The 17,397-nt window shown below is 42.3% G+C and overlaps 1 long non-coding RNA gene across 2 annotated transcripts; it reads left to right on the plus strand.

Annotated features, from left to right (window-relative positions):
• Nucleotides 1-702: 702 nt before the first annotated feature.
• LOC311132124 lies at nucleotides 703-6,487 on the plus strand. 2 transcript variants are annotated; one of them, XR_014613487.1, is made up of 7 exons: nucleotides 703-1,001; nucleotides 1,166-1,185; nucleotides 1,932-2,000; nucleotides 4,891-5,012; nucleotides 5,107-5,190; nucleotides 5,786-5,917; nucleotides 6,012-6,487. It is a non-coding gene; the product is annotated as an uncharacterized lncRNA (long non-coding RNA). The 2 variants fall into 2 exon arrangements; XR_014613488.1 differs by having other exon boundaries at nucleotides 706-1,001; nucleotides 1,139-1,185.
• Nucleotides 6,488-17,397: the final 10,910 nt, after the last annotated feature.

The following is a 17,397-nucleotide window of genomic DNA, read 5'->3' on the forward strand; positions in this document are numbered from 1 at the left end:
ATTTACAATAGTTTCTCCCCGTCTCTGGCCCACACTCCAGTACAGTAGGTGGCGGTTTATCAGCGGTTGGCATCCAAACCCCATAGAAGAAGATGCTTTACCAGATATCCCACAGATTATACATTATATTGACCAGATACTCAATTGGCGGCTCTAACAATGAAAATAAGCATCTTCAAAAATGGAAGGCAGTCGGGAGGAGGCAATGAGAGGGCAGATATGAGTGTGATCACAGGCACAACTCCAATATAGTGTTTTTTCTCAGAGTTGCCTGGATGTCACGTGTACTTATCAGTAGCTACACTCATAACAACCTAAGCATTACGAAGCTTCTATTCGATCAAATGCCACACGTACCAAATAAGTCATTACATTTTTTGTTAACCAAATTCGATACTCATTAACTTCCATACAAAAACTCCTGGTTTGGTGAGCAAAATATATTTTTTAAACGCCGCCTGCTGGAGAACACATATTTTGGGCCCTGTTATCCCTCTCGTTTTGCCTCTTCCTCTTTGGAGATACTTTAGAGGAGATAGTCCCAGTCGGTACCCGCGGCGGCTTTGCCGCGGATTCTTTGGCTAAACGGCACAAAACCGTTTCCCATGCATTGTCAATGGCGATTCTAAACCAACCCGGATATAATATAATTCCGGCCACTGGTTGGTTTTGAGGCGCTAGGCTGATTTCCCCATAGGGGACGCTGTAAACAGGAAGAGCCCATCAATCACCCTCGGTCACTGAGCTAGCAAGCTACTGTTAGCTAGTGAGTCACAGAAATGAACGTTCAGCCTGTTAATTACAGTCCGATTGGACTTGTCTTACTTAATCAGCATGGCTTAACATTGTTTCTTTCGTTTTTGACATCGACATTCTTGCTGGATAGATACTTTGATAGCTAACATGCTGGCGCTGCTAGCTAGCTAATGTTAACGACGCTAACGGCGCTAGCTAACATCCTATGTGGATGCATCCATCTAGTTCCCAAGAGCAGCAGACCAGTAAGTCAACTTTGCTTTCAAACGTTGTAATCATTTGTAAAGTTGTTTTACATGCAATCATACTAGCTAGCTAGCAAGATAGATATTGTGTTAAAAAGCCTGTTGATGTCATTGGTTGTTTATTTGGCGCTAGCTAGCTAACCTATGCGGATGCCTCCGTCTAGTTCCCAAGAGCAGCAGACCGGTAAGTCAACTTTGCTTTCGAACTTTGTAATCATCTGTAAAGTTATTTTACATGAAATCATACTAGCTAGCTAGATATGTTTAATTAAAAAGCACGTTGATGTCGTTGGCTGTTTCTTTGGAGCTAGCTAGCTAAGCTATCACTAGTTAGCTAGGTGGTTAATGTGGTGTACAGGAGGCTAGTACCGTTACAGTATTACTGAATGACAACAATATAGCCTTGTCACTACTAGTTGGTTGATATGGGGTGCAGTAGGTTACAGTACAACATTACTAAATGATAACAACGTAGCCTTGTCAGTAGCTAGTAGTTGGTTGATGGGGTGGGGTACAGTAGGCTACAATACAGCAACATTAGCCTTCCTACTGTTCTGTTATTCATTGGGTCTGGAAATTGTTAAATTATCTAATATTATAGAAAGATCACACACTCATGCAGCTGTGGTGGTGTCACGTTGTCTTTATCCATACCATAGCTGCTGCTATAAATATGCCTTTTACTTGACAGCTCGGTCCTCTTTGCCAGGTCTCCCTTGACAAAATGATGTTATTTATGACCTGGTAAAATAAGCTAACGGTTGTGTGCACTCACTAGATAGAATTGTGTGAAGATTGTCAAAAGAAAATAGACATATACAGTATATCATCAGCAATTCTCAATCAGATGACATACACAGCTAACCCAAATTGAGTTTAATTCATTCATAAATGTGGACACTAATTATTGTTAATATTCCAATTCTCTAGGCCCTCCATTCCCAAACCTGAAGCCCCCTGTCCCCAGCATGAAAGACCAGGAAAAAGTGTTGGCTTAAGGTACAACTTCCTATTGAGGAAATGTAAGATAACTCATGTCATATTTAGAGTTACTGACATGAATATAAGCATATACAAGCAGTCTATCAAATGTATTTTATAAAGCCCTTTTTACATCAGCAGTTGTCACAAAGTGCTTATACAGATACCCAGCCTAAAACCCCAAAGAGCAAGCAATGCAGATGTAGAAGCACAGTGGCAAGGAAAAACTCCCTAGAAAGGCAGAAACCTAGAGAGCAACCAAGCTCTGAGGGGTGGCCAGTCCTCTTCTGGCTGTGCTGGTGGAGATTATAAAAGAGTACAGCCATTTAGGCCAGACCGTTCTTCAAGACGTTTAAACGTTCATATATGACCAGCAGTGTCAAATAATAATCACAGTTGTTATGTGGTTATAGAGGGTGCAATAGTTCAGCACCTCAGAAGTAGCACCCCCCCAAAAAAAAAAAAAAAAGTGTAAAGTGGTTATCCCACTGGCTATAGGGTGAATGCACCAATTTGTAAGTCGCTCTGGATAAGAGCGTCTGCTAAATGACGTAAATGTGCCCTTGAGCAAGGCACTTAACCCTAATTGCTCCTGTAAGTCGCTCTGGATAAGAGCGTCTGCTAAATGACTAAAATGTAAATGTAAGTAAATGGTGGTTGAGACAGTAGGTCCGGTAGAGAGAGAGACAGGATCAAACAGCAGGTCTGGGACAAGGTAGCACCTCAGGTGAGCCCTGAGCAGGTCAGGGTTCCATAGCCGCAGACAGAAACAGCAGAGACTGGATCAGCATCACCACCAGGTACAGTTGAAGTCGGAAGTTTACATACACCTTAGCCAAATACATTTAAACTCAGTTTTTCACAATTCCTGACATTTAATCCTAGTAAAAATTCCCTGTCTTAGGTCAGTTAGGATCACCACTTTATTTTAAGAATGTGAAATGTCAGAATAATAGTAGAGAGTGATTTATTTAAGCTTTTATTACTTTCATCACATTCCCAGTGGGTCAGAAGATTACATACACTCAATTAGTATTTGGTAGCATTGCCTTTAAATTGTTTAACTTGGGTCAAACATTTTGGGTAACCTTCCACAAGCTTCCCACAATAAGTTGGGTGAATTTTGGCCCATTCCTCCTGACAGAGCTGGTGTAACTGAGTCAGGTTTGTAGGCCTCCTTGCTCGCACACGCTTTTTCAGTTCTGCCCACTAATTTTCTATAGGATTGAGGTCAGGGCTTTGTGATGGCCACTCCAATACCTTGACTTTGTTGTCCTTGAGCCATTTTGCCACAACTTTGGAAGTATGCTTGGGGTCATTGTCCATTTGGAAGACCCATTTGCGACCAAGCTTTAACTTCCCGACTGATGTCTTGAGATGTTGCTTCAATATATCCACATAATTTTCCTTCCTCGTGATACCATCTATTTTGGGAAGTGCACCAATCTGTCCTGCAGCAAAGCACCCCCACAGCATGATGCTGCCACCCCTGTGCTTCACGGTTGGGATGGTGTTCTTCAGCTTGCAAGCAACCACCTTTTTCCTCCAAACATAATGATGGTCATTATGGCCAAACAGTTCTATTTTTGTTTCATCAGACCAGAGGACATTTCTCAAAAAAGTACGATCTTTGTCCCCATGTGCAGTTGCAAACCGTAGTCTGGCATTTTTATGGCGGTTTTGGAGCAGTGGCTTTTTCCTTGCTGAGCGGCCTTTCAGGTTATGTCGATATAGGACTCGTTTTACTGTGGATATAGATACTTTTGTAGCTGTTTCCTCCAGCATCTTCACAAGGTCCTTTGCTGTTGTTCTGGGATTGATTTGCACTTTTCACACCAAAGTACGTTAATCTCTAGGAGACAGAACGCGTCTCCTTCCTGAGCGGTATGACGGCTGCATGATCCCATGGTGTTTATACTTGCGTACTATTGTTTGTACAGATGAGCGTGGTACCTTCAGGTGTTTGGAAATTGCTCCCAAGGATGAACCAGACTTGTGGAGGTCTACAAAAATTTTTCTGAGGTCTTTGATGATTTATTTTGATTTTCCCAAGATGTCAAGCAAAGAGGCACTGAGTTTGAAGGTAGGCCTTGAAATACATGCACGGGTACACCTCCAATTGACTCAAATGATGTCAATTAGCCTATCAGAAGCTTCTAAAGCCATGACATCATTTTCTGGAATTTTCCAAGTTGTTTAAAGGCACAGTCAACTTAGTGTATGTAAACTTCTGACCCACTGGAATTGTGATACAGTGAATTATAAGTGAAATAATCTGTCTGTAAACAATTGTTGGAAAAATGACTTGTGTCATGCACAAGGTAGATGTCCTAACCGACATGCCAAAACGATAGTTTGTTAACAAGACATTTGTGGAGTGGTTGAAAAACGAGTTTTAATGACTCCAACCTAAGTGTATGTAAACTTCCGACTTCAACTGTATACTGGGGACAGCCAGGAGTCATCAGGCCAGGTAGTCCTGAGGCATGGTCCTCGAGCTCATGTCCTGCATCCTTTATTTAACTTGAGTGTAGACTAACCCTAGATGTTTTGTAACTTCACATAATTTAGCCTACTTGTCAATCCAGATCTGAGTATTTGATATCCTTTTTACTGTTGATAGTCATTTTTCCCAAAGTTAATCACTGAATGTCCTACTACAAGGATGTGCGTATGTTATCGTGTGTGTGCATGTGTCTATGCCTGTGTTTGTCTTTTCACAGTCCCCGCTGTTCCATAAGGTGTATTTTTTATCTATTTTAAATATCTAATTTTAATGCTTGCATGAGTTACTTGATGTGGAATGGAGTTCCATGTAGTCATGACTCTGTGTACTACTGTGCGCCTCCCATAGTCTGTTCTGTTTAGGTTAGTGTGTAGTCAAGATAATATTGTGCCTATCTTTCAGATCTGCCAACCAGGCTCGGTGGGTGACAGGTAGCCGTTTTTCCACCAAGCTGTTCCAGGCCTGGAGTGGCACGCTGGAGCTTCCAGAGGCTAGTAGACCTAAAGCAGTGTGATGTGGTCCAGGTAATTATCACACACACGTATACATACTCACTCATTCACTCTGTTTTGTTGTATAATTATTTTCACTTAAGAAAATTGTTCCTCTCGCCTTTAGATCTGACACCCCTATTAGTTCAACCACAGCCCTCACAGCTGCATTCGCCTGCCCCTGCTACACCGGCCGCGACAGGTGATACAGGTAATTATCACATACATGTATACACACATGCATACTCTCCCTCACTTTTGGCTCTATTCAATCACATTCGTTTTAGCCTGCATCCGCATAGCGGTTGTTTTGGCGGTGTCTGAGGTGGAACTGTGTTAGAGCTGTCAAATCCACAAGGGGCTCCTGGCGTTATACCTAAAGCTGACATTGCCATTGGCTGCATGGAGTCGAATTAAAAGAAATCTCATGCAGCCCTGTTTACAAGTTTGAAAACATGAATGTGAGATTTAATCTACACCTGGATTAGGCTGATAAAGTCCTCATTATTTTGTTTAATGATGTTGAATTTGAGCGTCATTATTTCTTTATAGCCTACCCTTTCTCGTTCTGAACTTGTAACGCGAGTAGGATGGTGTAGTTTTCGTGACAATGATCAAGAGCAGCTGCTTACCGATTTGACAGATCCAACGCAGTAACACCTCAGACACTTCCAAAACATCAGCTATGCGGTTGTCGGCTATCGCCTGTTAACGCTTGATCTGATTGAATCTAGGCCTTACACTCATTCAGTCTGTTTAGTTGTATGATTATTGTCAGTTAAGAAAAGTGTGCCTCTCTCTTTTAGATCTGCCACCCCCAGCAGTTCAGCTGCAGTCACAGCAGTCCTCTGCTATGGCATTTAATTTACCGGCTGCACCAGTTCCTACTACACTGGCCGTGAAAGGAGACACTTTTGAGGATTCCCAGATGGATGCAGGTAAATCAGAATTATATTGCATATGCTCACTCACACCAACAGATGTGCACACAGACACATATACTTACTGTCACTTTGTGCATCTCTCTTTCAGATCTGCCATGCACTCCACCACTGCCTGACAGCCTCACCCAGAAGTGCATACACTGGGCCTATCAAGACTGACAAAGCAGAGATGGGTGGCTGATACGGAAAAATAAAACACAACATGCTCACACTCTCTCTCTGTCACACACACTCACACACATTATCCCCAGTGTAAATACGTTGTAATTACTTGTTTATTTTCTGTTTGCTCCATTTTATTTTAGGATTGGAGATATCTACTCCTACATATCCATCCTCAATATCTACATCATTACTCTAAATATCTATCCAAGTGTGATTGATAATATTGTAAAATACTATTGCTTAATGTGTACAGTTTGAAGAACTTCTGTGTGCTTTTTTCTGAGTTGAAAAACATGCCTCCCTCTCACACACACATTAGACCCAATGTAAACACATTGTTTCTTTTATGGATGTTCCATTTTAATTGAGGATTGTGTGCAATAAAGTACATTCACAGTTAAAGCAAGAGTTTGGTTTATTGGATATTTCTCTGATTAAAATGTATGACCAAAAGGAAGTCGGCAGACCTACAACCCTTTGAGAGTATGTGCAGGTTTTGTCATCTGGAGCTGAAACAGGGCCCCAACAGCCCTCACATATGTACAGGGTTCCCAGGAGTGGCAGGCAAATATGTTTATTGTCCTGCAAAATTATTGGCTATCCATCCACATTGCTCAAGCCAAAGTCTGTTCTCCACAATGAATATATGTAGCGATTAAAATTCAGGGTGAGTCATCAGGCAACCAAGGCCAAGGAATGGAGAGAGATTACCTGGATGGAGTTCCAGACCTCAGCTTTTTATGAAGCAGAAAAGCAGAGATGGGTGGCTAACAAGAAAAATAAAACACACACATTAGTATGCAAATATGTAAATATATTGTAATTCCTTGTTTATTTTATATGTATGCTCCATTTTATTTTAGGATTGGAGATATTTAGGCCTACAGATTGTGTTATCTATTTCCCACAACAGACATGTGCAGTGGTGCTTACTCACAGTTGGTGGAGAGGGCATGGTTAGGAGAGATGGTGGCTGACAGGGAAAAATAAAATACAACATGCACACACATTCTCTCGCTCTCCCACACACGCACACAATAGTCTGTGTGGTTTTGTCTGAGTTACAAAACATGACTTTCTCACACTCACACCCCCACATTAGACCCAATGTAAATAAATTGTAATAACCTTTTTTATTTATGTATGCTCCATTTTATTTCAGGAAAATGTCTGCAATAAAGTACATTCACAGTTAAAGAAATGTCTTTAGTTTATTGGATATTTCTCTGAATAAAATGTGTGACCAAAAGGAAGTCGGCAGACCTGCAAATCATGGAGTGTGTGCAGGTTTTGTCATCTGGAGCTGAAACATAGAGAGATGAGGAGGGAGGGGAGGAAGAGTGCAGTGTAAAGGTTTATCATTAATAACTGACACAATTCTATAATTAATACATATTAGAATAATAATACCTAATAGAATGACCAAGAGCTACTGTATTGTGATTGTTTAGTGTTTTAATAACTCAGCAAGTAGTGCCCCAAGGAGGGATCGAACAGTGTCTCAAAAGCACCAGAAAAGGTCAAATAAGGTCACCAAAATTTCCGTTACGGCTATACACGACTGGCACCCGCGAGAGAGTTATGTTTTGTAACTCAGACAAAAGCACACAGAATTTACCCACAAACTATCCACATATAAAATGAAATGGAGCATACATAAAATAAACAAGTAATTACAATTGATTTACATATTCACATATGATTGTGTGTGTGTGTGTGTGTGTGTGGATGTTGTATTTTATTTTTCCTTGTCAGCCACCATCTCTCCTAACCATGCCCTCTCCACCAACTGTGAGTAAGCACAACTGCACATGGCCATTGTTGGAAAAGGATAACACAATCTGTAGGCCTAAATATCTCCAATCCTAAAATAAAATGTAGCATACATATAAAATAAACAAGTAATTACAATGTATTTACATATTTGCATTAATGTGTGTGTGTGTGAGAGAGTGTGTGTATGTTTATTTTTTCTTGTTAGCCACCCATCTCTGCTTTTCTGCATAAAAATACGCCGACAAAATACGCAGGTATTTGGTGTTTTATGTGTTTATGTATGTAGATTGGTGGACTGACTGTTCTCAATGTGTGTGATGTAAATGTGGATGTGTATGGTGATGCCAAAACAAACATTTTCATCCTGGATGGACAATTATATATTATAATCTATTGTAGGTTTCGGTACCCAGGGGAAACAATCCCACCACTGGGGAAGAGATGGTGGGAAATGTTCAGGAGGAGGCACAAGAACCTGAGCTTGAGAAGGCCGGACACCCTGGACAGGGGGAGAGCTGAGTGTGCCACACGTCTGACGAATGACACCTTCTTCACTTCTTATGAGAAGCACTTGCTGGCTCCCTGGGACGCAAAACACGTGTACCAGCAGGCTCCGGGGACCAAGGAGCACATCACAGTGCTGGCCTGTTTCAACGCAGCTGGGGAGGACGTACCCCCATTTATCATCTACCCCAAGTGTTTCCCCGGTGGACACTACACACTGGGAGGTCCCTACCTGGTCCCACCACCATCTCTCCTGGAACCAGCTGTGCCGTCCATCAGCACCTCCTCCCCAGTGACCACAGGAGGATCCTCAGCCCCTGCTCCAGTCCCAGCCCTAGCTTTAGAAGAGCACCCCCTAATAGAGGGGGGGCTGATAGCGAAGGACCTGGGGCACATCCTCACTGTCCTGAAGTATCGGCTAGACCGATACAGAAGACTCCCTGTGGTCGCCACATGCCTCACCGGGGAGGAATACACGTGCCAGTGGCAGGAGAGGGGTGAGAAGGAGAGGGCTGAGGCAGAGGAGAAAGAGCGTCGGGCAGCCCTCAGAACACAGAGGGCACAGGAGAGGGCTGCCATGGATGAGACCATTGACGCCATCGCCTCCGCTGGACCCCCTGCTGGAACATTAACCACCTAGCTAGCTAGCTAGTGATAGCTTAGCTAGCTAGCTCCAAAGAAACAGCCAACGACATCAACAGGCTTTTTAAAGAAACATTTATCTAGCTAGCTAGTATGATTTCATGTAAAATACCTTTACAGATGATTAAAGTTCGAATGCAAAGTTGACATACAGGTCTGCTGCTCTTGGGAACTAGATGGAGGCATCCACATAGGTTAGCTAGCGCCGTTAGCATGTTAGCTATTAAACTATCTATCCAGCAAGAATGTTGAGGTCAAAAACTAAAGAAACTATGTTAAACCATGCAGATTTAGTAAGATAAGTCCAATCGGACTTAAATCATTAACAGGCTGAACGTACAATTCTGTGACTCCCCAGCTAACAATGACCTGTCGGTCCACCAGCTTTTTTTGGGTGGCACGCCGTCAGCGGCTTGCCTCGGTCAGGCCTCCGGCGGCAGACCATCCGCAAGCCGATATTCGGCAAATCGCTCATCGGTCCACTAGCGTTTCTTGAGCGGCAAGCCACTCTGCTAAGTGTCGGTGGAGGAACTTCGACATGAGGACCTGTGCGTGTGACCTGCTGTAACACCTTCTCATAAATGTAATAAGTACTGCTACTATTGCTGAAAACAATATATATTTTTTAAAATCTAAACCACACGGATTTGACAATAATTGAACCGTACCATTCAGCTTTGTCTGGAAAATGTCCATTATGAAGTTCCACATTTTGTAATCACATAATGCAATTTCAATGTAATAGCAAGTTCCACTACTTTTGTGTGTTCTTACAAGTAGATAGCTTGGATACTTTCACTTTTAAGTAACCTATTCACTAATCTTGGGCATTGTGAAGGAGAGTTTTAGTGAATATAGAACGAAAATGACAGGAAATGCAGCTTTATTTTACAATAATACACAAGTTAAGATATGGTATTAGGTATTGGTTAATAATACTACCTTTAACATGGTCTTGTGCAACAACCTTTAGCACAAAACTGCAGTGTAATGTATTTACATAGATGTTTCAGACTTACAAACAGTGCAGGCTCTAGACTTAAGAGGCCCCTAGGCAATATGTTCTGTAAAGTCTTCCTTAGTTTTCAGTTTCCATTAACAAATGTTATAATGTTCTAAACAAGTTTTAAAAAATATGATACATTTCTCTCAATTGTTGCTGGAATAACTTAATCAGAGATGATGAGTCAGTAAAATGTTCTAACTGAAGATTCAGCCAACCAGGGAATGAATTTAAACTGAATGTGGGCACAAACCACCCTACGTGTCTATGGGGATATCATTGTGTGTGTTGCTTAAGGTATTGAAGATGGACAGGAGCGTTTCATGTCTAATGTTGTGGGGCGCATGTGCTAGTGGAGCTTGAGTTCCATCATCAACATCTTTCAGGAACCAGACAGCAGAGAAGTCCTGTTGAAGAAATGCCACAATTAAAGATCCGTAGACTTTCATCACAATTATTGTTTTACGTATGATCCCCCCCTTCATGATATTCTAAGAAATTTAAAGATGACAGGTAATAGAATACACAATATGTAGTGTTGATTTGACACTTTACATACCAATTCAGTTTGTGATTTGTACTTATGGTTAGAACCTGCTTGGACAACAAAGCAACAGCTATCGATGACAAATCTCCCTCACTGTAAGATATCTATCTCTAAAATAATTAATCCTAGTTGCCATACCTGAGCCTTGAGCCTGAGGAACAAGGTCAAGAATCCACAAATTCAAGCTAACACTACACCCGATCAAAACACCCCATTAAATGGTCCAAAAGGTTGTACCAATCATATGGGGATATGTGGTACCACACAGAATGTAAATAACGCCTTTTAATGGTGAATCATAACCTTTTGAGAATTAGGGTGCAGGTCCGCAATGGTAGACCAATCGCCAAAATAATTAACTGTACATTTTTTTAACACAGTTCTGCGATCAGCCAGCTCATTGATGTGCTACTATTGTGTCCACGAAATCAGCTGATGCATTTTCATTTGTTTACAATTGACAAGTTTATACAACAATAAAGTGAATATACTGACTAAAGCAATTATAATGTCATTTTTTTTTAGGAAATACTCAGCCCTCCTGTGTCTTCAATGATATATTTAGTTATTAATTAGGACTACATCAGTCTAGTATTGGTGCTATATGTTCAGTGTAGTATTATCTGCATGGACAGAGTAAAAATTGTCCACCATCCTTAGACACACAAATAAAGAAACATACCATGGAGATTGGTGTAAACTACATTAATTGACATTACATTTTCCTGTTGTTGCCCTTCTTAGATAACCAGTGACCAATCTTGCATTGTTTTGTTGTTGACTTAAAGTGATGTTGAACATTCCAGAGTTGATTGTAACATTTTATTTTCTTTGCAGATATCCAATCTATATACTGAAAGTTTCCAGGTAAAATGTCCAGTTACTGGAGTAAAAATATAAAAATTCAGAGTGGAGTTGCAAAAACTAACGTCAGGATCTGTGTAAAGGGAAGAGAGGCATCATTGTTATGGCATAAGCAATTTTGTGCAAGTGGCTCTTCCAACGCAGGAGTCAAATAGTAGGGTTGAGCCAGCTGATGTTTGCACACTAAGTGGTAGTGAGGGTGGGGTTAACGAGAGCTTTGATGAGAGCACAGAGGAGAGCATTGATGAAAGTACAGACGAGGAGGATGATATCAGAAAGTTACTTTCAGATTGGGCTCTTAGAAACAAATTCCACATTCGTCATTAACTGAACTACTCAAGATTCTATCCACGAAAATACCCAAATTGTCCTACCAAAGGATTCACAGACTTTGTTGAAAACAAAACCAGTGGTGGAAAGTCTCTGGGGGAACTTATTTCCACGCTGGCATTAAACATGGTGTGCTGTCCCACCTTACAACATCTTTTCATACAGAGTTGTCTGAGTCAGTGTCCCTCCAAATCAATATTGATGGCCTTCCTCTATACAAGAGCTCAAATGCTTAATTCTGGCCTATCTTAGGGCTAGAGGCATGGTCCAGACAAACAAGTCACCATTTGTCATTGGAATGTCTTTGGGGAGAAAAAAACAACCAGTCTTGATTTCTTGCATGACCTTGTTGAGGAAATGCAGCAGCTGGAAACTGAAGGTGTTTTTTTTGGAGACAGAAATCTTAAAGTCCAAATCTCTGCCATTATTTGTGTGGCACCAGCAATGGCCTTTGTCAGAAATGCAAAAGGTCACAATGGCTACTATGGCTGTGACAAATGCAGTCAAAAGGGAGTCTACTACGTGAATCGTATGACCTTACCAGAAACAACAGCTCCTCCGAGGTCCAACCACCACACTTTTGATGATTTTACTGATGACTCTCATTACAGTGGGACAACACCTTTAGGATCATTGTCAATTGATTTGGTGACACCGTTTCGTCTTGACTACATACCTGGTATGTTTGGGAGTTACACGGAAACTGATAACTCTAATGCAGAAAGGGCCACTGAAAACACGTTTAGGTCCAGCTGTTGTCAGACATGTATCTTCACAGCTGACTGACCTAAGACCTCACACTCCACCAGAAATCAACAGAAAACCCAGATCACTGAATGAGTCTGACCGTTGGAAGGCAACTGAGTTCTGTAAATTTCTATTGTACACTGTAGTTTACACCAATCTCCATGGTATGTTTTTTTATGTGTGTGTCTAAGGATGGTGGACAATTTTTACTCTGTGCATGCAGATAATACTACACTGAACATATAGCACCAATACTAGACTGATGTAGTCCTAATTAATAACTAAATATATAATTGAATGAAAACTTAATGTTGCTTGCAGTTGCCATACCCTTCCTAAGTGTATCCTTGTGTGCAGACCACACAGACTATGCCGGAAACCTCCTGGTATTGTTTGTGGACCACTGCAGCTGCCTGTATGGGAAGGAAAACATAACATATAACATGTATTGTCTAACCCATCTCAGTCATGAAGCACAAGCATTTGGTGTTGTTACGGATACAGGTATCCTGTGTTTTTGTGTGTTTCTACTCTTTCTGCCCTAATCACAGGTGTCCTGTATGTTCCTGATTGGTGGTCGTTGAGGTGTCTGCTGATTGGACCAATCAGTGAACATTCCTGTGAATTGCACCACCTGTTACGCGTTTGTTCAATCACACATCCCATTGTATAAACACCAAACTTGTGTTTGTTGCAAGAGAGAGATTTTTGCCATATGTGAGTATGGACACGGTGGTGTCCTGTGTGTTGTGTACTCACTAAGTTGTTGGTTACCCTATTGGTAACTTTGTTAGAATCCATTTCTTTATGTGAGTGTGGATACTGTTGTGTCCTGTGTGTTGTGTACGCACTAAGTTGTTGGTTACCCTATTGGTAACTGTGTTAGAAGCTATTTCTTTATGTGAGTGTGGACACGGTGGTGTCCTGTGTATTGTGTACTCACTATGTTGTTGGTTACCCTATAGGTAACTTTATTAGAATATATTTCTTTACCTGAGTGTGGATACTGTTGTATCCTGTGTACTTATTTAATTGCTGATTACCCTGTTTAGTAGCTTTGTGTGTTTCTGGGAAAAGGGGAGTTTAAGCTAGATGCCCTTGGGCGTACATTACCCGTAGGAAGAAATCTGTCTATAAACACCAGTTAGACCTGAGCGGACCACCCACTGTATTTTTGTATGGTAGCAGTAGCCTAGCGGTTCTTGAGGCAGGCAAGATCAGTTTAGGGGGTTTTACACTATTGTTTCATTTCTTGGGTCCTGCTCAGCCCTTTTTCCTAAACCCTTACCGTGTGTTCTGAAATAAACCATTTGTGTTGGACGGTAGTTCATGGTTGTTGTGTCACATTTGTTCTCACTGCTCCATGCCACACTCCTAATTTGCATAATTTATGTTACGGGTCTCATGTCCATCCACCCTAGACGTTTAGAGCCACGGGGTTCGTAACATAAAGTGGGGGTTCGTCCGGGATATATCCCGTGCTACTCATGCAAATTAGTAAGTGTCTGGTTCAGTGTTGAGCTTGGCAGCTGTACTACCTGTTTTTTGTGTGTTCAGTAGTCGACGGCTCGTGTTGCTAGTAGGATGGCTACTTTTGAGTTGGAGGCATTTTTGGAAAACCCTACGTGGGAGGTTTTTGAGAATTGCCGTAGAGTGGATCTACAGGTTTTGGCTGACCACTTTTCTGCACCCATACCGAGGGGTTTAGTGAAAGCAGAAGTTAGGGAAGTAGTGCTAGCGATATTGTTGAACGAGCGAGTGCTTGAGTTACCGCCGCCTGAGTCTGCTGCTCCTGTAGGGGAGGTGGTGGCTGTTCCTGTAAGCCCATCAATGTCTGAGGACGAGACTAAGGCTCCAGCCACATTGCCCCGTTATGACCCACTCTCCCCACTGACTGACAGTGATGCCAGGATGGATGTCCGCTCGACACGGCTCCAAATGGAGGCGGAAGAGCGGGCACAAATCAGGCTAGACAAGCTGGAAACGCGTAGGCTTGATCAAGAACTGGAGATGCGTAAGATGGAACTGGAGACGCGTAGGCTTGATCAAGAACTGGGGATGCGTAAAATGGAACTAGAGGCAGAAACAGCGAGGTTAGTCTCTGCTAATACTATGCCTGCTAGTGAGCCATCCTCACCAGCTGTGTCATCTGCTACGTTTGATATTAGTAGGCAGATCACCTTGGTACCTGTGTTCAGGGAGTCAGAGGTTGATTCCTATTTCAGTGTGTTTGAACGTATAGCGGTAGCATTGAAATGGCCCGAAGAGGTATGGTGCCTATTACTTCAGTGTAAACTAACAGGTAAAGCCCAAGAGGTTCTGGCAGCGCTACCTCTTGAAGACAGTTTGAATTATGAAGTGGTCAAAGCTACTGTTCTTCGTGCCTATGAGCTTGTTCCTGAGGCATATCGACAGAGATTTAGGTCTCATAAAAAGTCTCCTACTCAGACTTATGTGGAGTTTGCTAGAGACAAAGGAAATCTGTTTGACAAATGGCACAGTGCTAGTAAAGTAACTGATTTTAACTCTCTACGGGAGTTAATCTTGTTAGAAGAGTTTAAAAATTGCTTACCGGAACGCATTGTAGTTTATCTGAACGAACAGAAAGTATCCTCACTGTCGGAAGCGTCTGTATTGGCAGACGAGTTTGTGTTGACGCATAAGAGCGTGTTTTCGGCTCGTACGGAGAGCAGGGCTGCAGAGTTGCTAACTTTTAGTCCTAGTCGACCAGCAGTACATCCAGCACGCCCAAAAGATGTGCGTCACTGTTTCTATTGACATAAGGTGGGACATATGGTTAATGATTGCTTTCTGCTAAAACGCAAACCGGGGATGCCTCAGCACGCCAGGCCGCCAACGGGTGTTGGGCTGATTCGTACGGTTGTAAGGCCGGAATCAAGACAGAGGCCTCATAGTGAATGTGGTTTGAAAGTCCCTGTCCCAGATCACAGTTATGAACCGTTCATTTTTGAGGGGTTTGTTTCTATATCAGATGACGAAGCGTCTCAGCGTCCAGTTAGAATCCTCAGAGATACTGGTGCGGCGCAGTCGTTCATACTCGCTGATGTGTTGCCCTTGTCCAGTAATACATATTGTGGTTCCAGTGTGTTAGTACAAGGAATCGAAATGGGTTTCGTCCCAGTGCCATTGCACTTTGTGAACGTACACTCTGAGTTAGTCAGTGGATTGTTCAGAGTTGGCGTACGTCCTATGTTGCCAGTAAAAGGTGTGACATTTATAATGGGCAACGATATTGCCGGAGGAAAGGTGATACCCGTATTGGAGGTAATGGATAAAAGTGACCAGTCTCTCTCCGAGGAGCTGGCACAGGGTTATCCAGATGTGTTCCCCGCTTGTGCTGTCACACGTGCTCAAGCACGACAAGTGGGTGAAGTGGTAGATTTGTCAGACACGATTCTATTCAGAGAGTGTGACCCAGAGGATAGTTCGGGTGCTACCTCTGGTAAGCTGGTGCAGTCTGACCAACAGCCCAGAGAAAGGAAGAAGGATGTGGAACTTGTTGCTGAGGCAATACAGTTACCAGTTACTCGTGAGCAGCTGATCGCTAACCAACAGGTTGACATTAGCCTGGCTAAATGTTTTTCTAGTGTTGTCTCAGAGGACGAGCTAAAGAAGAAAAACATGGCATACTTCATTGATGGTAATCTCCTCATGCGTAAATGGACATCCCATGTTGACGCTGGCGGAGATTGGAATGCTGTTTACCAAATAGTGATTCCTACAGCCTTTCGACAAAATGTTTTATCCCTCGCTCATGATCACCAGTGGTCCGGACATCTGGGAGTCACCAAGACTTATGATCGTGTTTTGCGACATTTCTTTTGGCCTGGCTTAAAACAAGATGTGGCTCAGTTCTGTCGGACTTGCCACACCTGTCAAGTAACTGGGAAACCGAACCAGGTTATTTCCCCCGCGCCTCTTTGTCCCATACCGGCCATAGGTGAACCCTTCGAACATGTGATGGTTGATTGTGTTGGACCATTACCAAAAACAAAATCTGGTAGCCAGTTTATGTTGACAATTATGTGTGTGGCCGCCAGGTACCCAGAGGCCATTCCTCTGCGAAGAGGGGTTGGATAATGTGTTGGCAGATGCTTTGTCTCGTGTTTGATGATCTAGGTTTTTTTTTGTTATCCCGATAGGATGATTTGTGAATTTGGGTGTTGTGATGGTACGTGTAGCAAACCATTGTGGTTTGCTCTTTTAAGGGTGGGAGTGTTACGGATACAGGTATCCTGTGTTTTTGTGTGTTTCTACTCTTTCTGCCCTAATCACAGGTGTCCTGTATGTTCCTGATTGGTGGTCGTTGAGGTGTCTGCTGATTGGACCAATCAGTGAACATTCCTGTGAATTGCACCACCTGTTACGCGTTTGTTCAATCACACATCCCATTGTATAAACACCAAACTTGTGTTTGTTGCAAGAGAGAGATTTTTGCCATATGTGAGTATGGACACGGTGGTGTCCTGTGTGTTGTGTACTCACTAAGTTGTTGGTTACCCTATTGGTAACTTTGTTAGAATCCATTTCTTTATGTGAGTGTGGATACTGTTGTGTCCTGTGTGTTGTGTACGCACTAAGTTGTTGGTTACCCTATTGGTAACTGTGTTAGAAGCTATTTCTTTATGTGAGTGTGGACACGGTGGTGTCCTGTGTATTGTGTACGCACTAAGTTGTTGGTTACCCTATTGGTAACTTTGTTAGAAGCTATTTCTTTATGTGAGTGTGGACACGGTGGTGTCCTGTGTATTGTGTACTCACTAAGTTGTTGGTTACCCTATAGGTAACTTTATTAGAATATATTTCTTTACCTGAGTGTGGATACTGTTGTATCCTGTGTACTTATTTAATTGCTGATTACCCTGTTTAGTAGCT

Source organism: Coregonus lavaretus (genome assembly GCF_964263955.1).
Source record: "Coregonus lavaretus genome assembly, chromosome: 7".
In the NCBI taxonomy this organism is placed as follows: domain Eukaryota; kingdom Metazoa; phylum Chordata; class Actinopteri; order Salmoniformes; family Salmonidae; genus Coregonus; species Coregonus lavaretus.